The 9,107-nt window shown below is 48.7% G+C and overlaps 1 long non-coding RNA gene across 1 annotated transcript in view; it reads right to left on the reverse strand.

Annotated features, from left to right (window-relative positions):
* Nucleotides 1-297: 297 nt before the first annotated feature.
* Nucleotides 298-9,107, reverse strand: part of LOC107184278 — a 12,566-nt gene continuing 3,756 nt past the window's right edge. The window contains exons 2-4 of the long non-coding RNA XR_001515099.1: nt 4,142-4,273; nt 2,197-2,329; nt 298-364 (exon numbers count right to left, since the gene is read on the reverse strand). This is a non-coding gene — a long non-coding RNA (uncharacterized LOC107184278). The remainder of the gene's footprint in view (nt 365-2,196; nt 2,330-4,141; nt 4,274-9,107) is intronic.

The raw sequence follows: 9,107 nt of genomic DNA on the forward strand, positions 1-9,107 counted from the left end.
GGCATTTTTTGACCAAACTTCTCCGTTACAGATTCAAAAAGTGCTACATCTGAAAAATTGACCCATAATGCATAGAAAAGAGCCTCTGCTCTCTGTCCTGAAAATACTCGGCCAAAATACTTGTCAAGTCTGTGCATGAAAAATATCCCACAAGGATAAGCTGTGGCAGGAACTGAGCGAACAAAAGCTATTGTGGTATCATTGCTGCTATCATATTGATGATGTTAATGATATTCATTATTTAAAAAAGGAGCTAAACCTGAATACAGGAGGGACCAGAGGCCAAGAGATCATGACTTACCATGACTCTCAATCCAGCGCTGTGGCCTTGGAGAAATCCTACTCAATCCAGCAGTATCCTCATCTGTAAACAGGAAGTGGAGCTCTGGGTCATTTCTGAACTTCTCCCAAGTCCCCCTGAGTCTGTAACAGGTGACGCTGTCAGCCTGTAGCCCTCATCACACCGCCCTTCCAGGCCCAAGCACCAACTGAACTCAGTGTTGAGCGAGGTCAATAGCAGGCCTCAACCTCAGGCTCTGCAAAGCTGTCCGTGATGACATCTGTTCCTCTTCTGGTGCATGTTGTCCGGACCATGCATTTCTCAAGCACATGGCTAGGGGTGACCCCCTGTGGTTCTGAGAGGCAGCCTGAAAGATCCCGTGGCACCGATTCTCGAATACTTGTTGGCCGTCCTTTGAAGAGCCCCAAACTGGGTCTTAATGAAGAGCTCACTCTGATACTTACATAACACACTCTATGTTAATTATAATTGCTTTTTAAAAAGGCTTATTGTCATGAAATTTCAGAACAAAAGGGTTAAAAAGAAAATTGTAAAAGCATCCCTATTGGGAATATTAGGGAGCAGAGGAGAATTACCCTCACTACCCTTCTTTAGTTCTTATATTTGAAGTAGTTATACTAGTAAAGTAATAAAATAGCCCGGCCAGTGTGGCTCAGGGGTTGAGTGTCAACCTATGAACCAGGAGGTCATGGTTCAATTCCAGGTCAGGGCAAATGCCCAGGTTGTGGGTTTGATCCCCAGTAGGGGCTGTGCAAGAGGCAGCCGATTAATGATTCTCTCTCATCATTGACATTTCTATCTCTCCCCTCCTTTATGAAATCAATAAAAAATATTTTTAAAAAATAAAGTAATAAAATCGACACGAGACTACATGAACAGGGGAAAAAACAAGTTAATAGCTGCACAAGGAGTAATCATATAGGATGTTCAGATCATGAAATGAGGCTCCAAGAGATGATTGAACCAGGCATATTTATATTTGTTTAAACAAAGAAACAAGAAATACATTTGTGAGAAGCTGACAGGACAAAGAAAGTAGTGCTCATGAGAAAGGAATCTAAGCAAGGTGTGGGCATTCCCTGGTGAGAAATCTAAACACGATTGGGGCTTGGGCAGTCAGTGAGTGAAGGCATTATTACAGGGTTTGTTTAGGCAAGCTTTTCTGACTCTAGATTTTCTAACTGATAAGGTGTCTCTGGGCCTCCCACTCCTGGGAGGGCACCCATGATGCAGTTATTTCCTGCTTTTAGGAGGACAGAGCAGTGTCAGAGAGGTCCTCCGTAGGGAGGGACTATTGAGATCATGAAGTTTTGGTCACAGAATATGTTCTTCAAGCAAAATCTTAAGCAGCACCCCAGTATGTGCTTCAGGAGGAGCTGCTGTGTGTTCTGCAGAGTGTGGGAGTTTTCTTTTTTCTTTTTAAAATATAACAATATTGATTTCAGAGAGGAAGGGAGAGGGAGAGAGAGAATCATCAATGACGACAGAGAATCCTTGCTTGGCTTCCTCCTGCATGCTTCCTACCGGAGATCAAGCCCGCAACCCAAGATGTGCCCTTGACCGGAACCCAGGACCCTTCAGTCCACAGGCCGATGCTCTATCCACTGAGCAAAACTGGCTAGAGCTCTGTAGATTTTAGTTTGAAATAATCAATGTGCCATTGTGGGACTTCATGGGGCAGCTTGCCTGGGGCCTCCACAGGAATCAGAACTGCATGGGGTGCTCAACCAGGAACTGGAAGCTGGAGGTCATTTCCCATCAGAAATGTGGGAGCTGAGCCCTCACATTTCTAATGGGAAATGACTTCTAGTCAAATAATCACAAAGGGAGAGGACGGACAAAAGACAGTTCCAGGCCTGCATGATGCAACCCACCCCTTTCCCTCCCATGCTCACCTCGATTCTGCAGCACAGCTGATCTCTGTGGGCAGTGTCTCAGGTCTCCATGCAGCTGGCTTCCAGCTAGCTCCCTGTCTTCCATCTATTTCCAGCTGGGGCCAGCTCACCTCCCAAAAGGCAAAAATTGGTTCTTGGTGGGGACTGTGTGAAAAAAGTCTTATTTTTGTATGTATAAAGCACACTACAAACTACATAAACAGATATACAGTGTATCTGTGTTCTGAAATCATATGGGGGAGGGGCTATTAGGAAAACAAATGTCTGTAAAGTCTTTTGGGGTAGGGACAATAATTCTTTTAAAAGGCTGAGAAACTCGGGTTTAGTTGATGGAAGACACTGGTAGGAGACTGGGGAGAGAAGCCACTGGAGAAGGAAGCCCTTTCTCCACTTTGCCTCTCTCCTCTCTCTTGGGCAGCATCTAGCAGTGGCCACATCTCTTCCGTAAACCTAGCGTGTGCTCCCGCTACCCAGGCCTGGGCCCCAACTGCACTGCCTCCCATCTGTGGGTTCAGGCTGGGCGTGGCAGCAGCAGCCTGCAGTTGCCTACCTCTGAGTTGCTCTCCTACCATTTACATAATCAACCCCTTGATTAAATTCCTTCAGTTAATTATGGGAGGGACATGAGCCACCCTGTGTGGCTTCATAAGCTATGTACTTCATAGTACTGGACAAAACATTTTTAAACTTTGATTAAAATATTGCAAAGCTTCCAGAAGGAACAGTGGTTCATATTTTAAACTTAAATAATAATAGCAGGCCCCAATCAAAAGGGGCAGGAGGCAGAGTGAAGACAGGAATAAGCAATGTTTTCAGTTCTTGAGGACAGACCATATGTCAGTTTGTTGGGTCTCCTGGAGCCCAGCACAGCATCTACAGAGCATGGCAGGAGGGGAGTGGGTGGGGGATTCCTATTGAATGTTGGTGGGTGGGACAAGGTGGTGCAGGGGGGTCCGAGGTCCAGGCTCTGCTGACACAGACCACTGGCTGCCTGGTAGCAGCATGCTCCCCTGGATCCTCTTCATTTGATTGCCCCAGTGCCCCACCATAGACAAACTGGGTGTGTCCCACCCATGATCCCATCCATTTCCTCCCTGGGCAGATGGGAGAAGGTTGTTAAAAGAATCTGAGAGCCTGGTCGGCATGGCACAGTGGTTGAGCATTGACCTATGAACCGGAGGTCACTGTTTGATTCCCATTCAGGTCACAGGCCCAGGTTGCAGGCTCGATCCCCACTGTGGAGTCTGCAGGTGACAGCCGATCTATGATTCTCATCATGGTTATTTTTCCCTCTCTCTCCCGCTCCCTTCTCTGAAATCAATAATTTAAAAAATCATCTGAGGTGTCTGTATTCCTGTTTAAGACAATGACAAGAAGCCCCCCTTCTCCTTTTTACTCATAGGGAAATCTCAAAGTTCCACAGGACAACTTGAGCTCGCTCTTCATTGAGGAACCCATCCCTGCCTCACAGGATTTTTTTTTTTTTAAGAGGGGGGACAAAGGTCCTTTCAAAATCTATTCTCAGTCCTACAGTGAGTGGCAAGACTCAGTTTGCCTCCATCATCTTTCTTAGCCTCTGTCACCATCACTGGTAAAGGTGGGCATTGTGTGAACAGCACGCAGGATACCCACTTGTTCCACTGACTCGCCCAATGGCTCCCAGCTCTGTTCCAGACAAACAAGAAGAAAGAAGAAAAACAGAGGGAGAGGGAAGGAAGGAGACAGACTTAGATCTATGGGCTCGGAAACAGACAGGTGACTGTGGATTGTTTTTCTTTCTTTTTATTTGTATTCATTTATTTGCTTGTCTGTGTTTTCTAATTTGGCCCAAAACAGGGAAGAAAAAAACTTTGGAGTTTTATTTTATGTCAGACACTAAAGGGGAGAGGGAAATAGCAAAGAAGAGACAGGGAAATTGCAACAAAGACACAAAGGAGATGCCCACCTGTTAACCCTGCTGCTCACCAGGCGAGCCTGGGGCCATCGCTCTTCTCATTCCTTTCCTCACCCACCTCTTCTACTCTTCCCACAGTGACCATTCTTTCTTTTGCTTTTATAATCATAACAACTAAAATCTCTGTAAACAAAACGAAAACAAGATGTCTTGTTTTAAAAATTTTTAAAAATATATGTTTATTGATTTCAGAGAGGAAGGGAAAGGGAGAGGGAGATAGAAACGTCAATGATGAGGGAGAACCATTGATTGGCTGCCTCCTGCACACCCCACACTGGGGATCGACTCTGCCACCCGGGCATGTGCCCTGACTGGGAATTGAACTGTGACCTCCTGGTTCATAGGTCGACACTCAACCATTGAGCCATACTGGCTGGGCTTATCTTGTTTAAAAAAATTTTTTGAAAGACTAAACCATAATAAACAGTGGTTATTTCTGAATGATAAGATCTGGGGCACTTTTTCCTTTTTGCTCATCGCTGATGAAATTTCAGGCCCAACTGAGCTGGAATTTGGTTTAATATATATTGAGGCACCTTCCTGCCCCCCTTTCTCCCCCCCCAGCCCTTGGAACAGAGGAAACAGGAAAGGAGACAGTGAGAGGAACAGCTCTCCGGACCCATCAGGGGTCCCCTGGCAGGCAATCAAGGTCCTTAAAGCTCTGCCTGGGCCTCCTCTCAGGACCCAAACCTCCTCCTCGCTCCCTTGCACCAACTACCTGGGTTCTCCTAAAGGGCGGTCAGGGCTCTTTCAGGCTTCTGGGCCTTTGCACATGCTGTTCCCTCTACCTAGAAATCCCTTCCTCTTCTACTTTTTTTTTTTAACTTTTTCCATATTTTATTAAAATGTGTTATATATTTTAGCTATCCACAGTTAGTCAACCGGAAATTTCAAAAAGTCGTCAAGCCCTCCTGGTAGCTCCATTGCCCGGTGGCACTCTGGATAGTCTTACAAAAACAACTTGCTCATCATAGTTTGTAAACGGGATTTGACAGAGGTACAGCAATATCTCGCCTACGTGGCCTCCAGTCCAAATTCTGAGTTTTCTCTCACAGCTTCTTGGCAGAAGAAACGAACTAGCACATGTCTGGCCTTACTGTGCCACCCTCCCCCACCCCCGAGCTGGCACTCTGGATGCCATTCTTCCCTTAATTCTTAAATCCTTTCCAAGGCCTTAGTACTCTATCTCTCAGTGTTTCGTGCCACTAGGACTACATTGGGTCTCTCCTTCTGGTGGTTTGATGCTTGGTGTGGAAATTCACAACAGCCAAGGATCCTCACTACTCTACCTAGGGTACCACGTATCTTAGTTATCTTCATCCCCTTCTTGTCCATGATGATTACTGACCGTTATCCTCCCATAAACCTAGAACCAACCAGCCTTTCTCCAAAATTCACTGATCTTCCCATTGAAGATCTTAGTGGTTTAGAGCATTAGCTCTGGAGTCAGAATGTTGGGCTCAAATCCTGATTTACCACTGAGCTGCCCTATGACTCTGGGCAAATTAGCTTCTCTAGGCTTTTGTTCCTCACGTGTAACTTGGGGGTAATAGAAATAGTACTGATGTCAAACAGTTGTTTTAAAGATTATGTCATATCATATATGTAAAATACTTAGAATACAGTGCATAGGAGCTCTTAAACATATCTATTACTTTTTCCATTTCCCCCACATTATATATATATATTTCCAACTCGCAACATTATAGGTGGAAGAAATGAAAAAATAAAATAGTCCAGGGCTAAAACTATTCAAATGCCTACAGGGCCCAGACAGGCAATATGATTGATATGATTGAAGCAAGCTTGAGGGATGGGGGATGGGGAATGGGGAGGCAGGTGACCTTGCTAGAGGGACAGCTGCTATTCAAGGTGAAGCATATTTCCCTTCATCTTCTTCACCAGGACATCCTCAACCCATTCTTGAGAACTAAGCTTAAGGGGCTCCCTCCCCCAGGAAGCCTTCCTGGCCCCCACCCAAGTGATTCTACCCTCAGTGTGCCACCGTACTGGCAGTTGGGGCACAGGACTACTATCTGCTTGCTTGGGCATCTTCCTGCCAGTCCTGGGGCCAGGGACTCAGTTTCATTGATATATTAGCATTTCCAGTGCCTGACATATAGAAGACCCCCCATACATGTTTGATTTCTTCAGTATTTACTGAGCACCTGCGATGCCTGGCACATGCTCACCACGGTTAAACAAAAAAGTCCAGCTCCTTGCCATCATGAAGCCAGGACACAGACAACCAAAACTTAAATAAGTATATTACAAGTAGACTCACAGTAAGTGCCAAGAAGAGAAACTAAAGCAGGTGACTGGGTTGGGGAGTGTGCTGGGAGGGGCGACTGCTGTTTCTCACACAAGCACAGTGGCTAGTACCCAGGAGGTGCTCAACATTGATTGATTGATGGGATAAAAGAATGGATGGATCAATGAATGAATGAATGACTCGCTCCCCAAACAGAATAAAGCTCCCTATGGTGTGTGATTGTGCCTTGCCTATAGTGAATCCCAAGTGGCCACATGTTGCAGCTATGGTTTTTTTTAATTGTGGCAAAATACACATAAAATTTGCCATGCATCAAGATGGAAAGTTTCCCCAGGGTGTTGGGAGAACAGATGAAGCGGATTCCTGTTGATAAAGCACTTAGGGTCTGATGCACAGGAGTGTTTGTGAAAGACACTGTGGAGCAGAGGCGCTAGGGCACAGGGGCCAGTGGTCAAGGAAGCCACGGAGGGGCGTAGATGGGGCTCCCAAGAGGAGAAGAAAGCCAGCCTTCGCCACTCTCCCTCTACATTTCGGCACCTCTCACCCGCTTCGCAGTAACTGCTTCAGTTTAACGCTGTTCCCACTGCGGCCACTAGAGGGAGCCACTTCCTCCCGTGGCTCCCTCTCTCCCTCTTCCTCTCCACCTGACACAGCTTCTTTGGAAAACACCCATCTTTCTTCTATGAAATCCCATAACTTGGATCTTTCTAAAAAATTGTTCACCTAGAAACCGAGTCACCTATTGAATCACACAAATTCGAACCAAAGTTTACAAAGTTTGGGCACCCACCTTGCCCAGAGGCCACACTGAGCCAAACCAAGAGCACCCGGACAGGTTAGGGGGCGCCGTAGGTCCTGTGCCCTCTCTCCTCACTGTCCGCTCTGGAGACCCGGGCCTGACCCCTCCTCTGGGAGGAGAAGACTGGTTGTGGGTCCTGGAGAGGGGGACACTCTCCTGACCTCCTCACCATCTATCTCTTCCTCCTCCCCAGTCCCCTCCCTGGAGGCCAGAGGCTGGGCATGGGGCTGGGGCCACGTGGTTATTTCCTTCCAGGGGAGCAAAGAGGCCACGGACAGATTGTCAGGGACCCAGACTCCACAGCCCGAGGACCTGGGCTCGCTGCTCTGAGATGATTTCCTCCTGAGATCTTCCTGCCTGAGCACCACAGGGAGTCAGCAACCCAGTGAGACCCGTGAGCCCTGAAGAGACGCGTTCCCCCTCACACAGAGCCTCCCTGTGCACGGCCCTCCCCTGGGTCCAGCCCAGCAGGCAACCATCTCTGCTGATGGCCTGTCACTGACCCTGCTGCCTGCCGGCCGTATGGGACTGAAGTCTGAAGCGCAGCTCATCCTCTATCCCTGGGTCTGTGTGGCTCCCTGGCTACTTAGAAGAAGAGAAAGAGAAACAGGGGGGAGGAGGAGACATGCGGAAGATGCGTGAAGAGAGGGAGGGAAGGAGGGAAGGAAAGGAGGAGAGAGGGAGGGAGGGGGAGTCCTATGGGGACTTGCTATGCCATTCGCTTTCTAGAATCATGCATCCATGCTCACGTCTCTAATATTTCATGAACTTCATTCTGGGGCTCTGGGGCTCAATAGTTCGAGTCACCCCTTAATTAACTAACTTCATGTGCATGTCCAACCTGCTCTGAACCCTGCCTGGGCTGGGGGGGGGGGGCGCGACACTGGCTTCTCACCCACCGCCCTGTGATCTCTGAGGGAGTCCAGCGTTCACTTCAGTATGTTTTCAGAAGCATCCGGCACTCAGGTGCCCTAAGAACATGCCACTTGATTCTGCTTAATCGCTGGAGAGGCTTCAAGCCCCACAGAAGGAGGAAGGAAAACAGCACGGTCCCATCCGCACCTGGAACACTTCACTCCCAGGTACCAGGAAGCCGAGGACAGAAGCAAGGCTTTCCTGGTAAGTCCCGCCCAGAGGCCGATTGCCCCACAGCCCTCAGCTTATCTACACGGAGGTGGGGGGTTTGGAGGGGGGTGTCTTTGGGGGCTGCTGCTGCCTTTGCCAAAAGCAAAAAGCAACTGCAGGGCTTCAAGAATTTCACAATAGGAGCAGAGAGCAATGCCGCTTGAGTTACTTCCGAAATCCACGCTACGAAGGCGTTTAAGGAACTATACTCAGGTTAGCCATGGGTCCTGACAAGAGAAGCCAAATCACCTGTCACTTTCCTACATCAGGACCCCACCCCACAGGCAGGCAGTTTCTGGGGCTCCTCCAGGCCTGGCTGACAGTATGAGAGCACCCTGTGGCCTCAGGGAAGAGTGGACAGCGCCCTGGGCCTGCTGGCAGGGGCGAGTCTGTCCTGGTCTTGCAGCCCCTCATCGCTGAGCTCCATGAGGGCGCCTCTGCGAAGGGTGCCACCCCTGCCTCGCACCCACACCGAGGGGCTGCTCTGTGAGCTGGACGGGCGGTGTCCACCAGGCTAGGGAAGCCCCGCCTTGCAGAGCTTACATTCTAGTGGGGCAGCCAGGCGATTCACAGGTAAACAAATAGTCGCATCCGATCACTGCAAGGGGAGGCACATTCTAGGCAGAAATGCAAAGTGGGAGAAGGTGTGGCTAGAACAGGGGGAGACAGATGCCTCACCCAGGGGACCGGGAGGCCTCTCTGGGGAGGCAACCTCGGGACACAGTGAGCATCTGAGCGCAGGGTGGAAGCCAGGCCTGGAA

The sequence above is a fragment of the Myotis davidii genome, unplaced genomic scaffold (assembly GCF_000327345.1).
Source record: "Myotis davidii unplaced genomic scaffold, ASM32734v1 scaffold743, whole genome shotgun sequence".
Taxonomy (NCBI): domain Eukaryota; kingdom Metazoa; phylum Chordata; class Mammalia; order Chiroptera; family Vespertilionidae; genus Myotis; species Myotis davidii.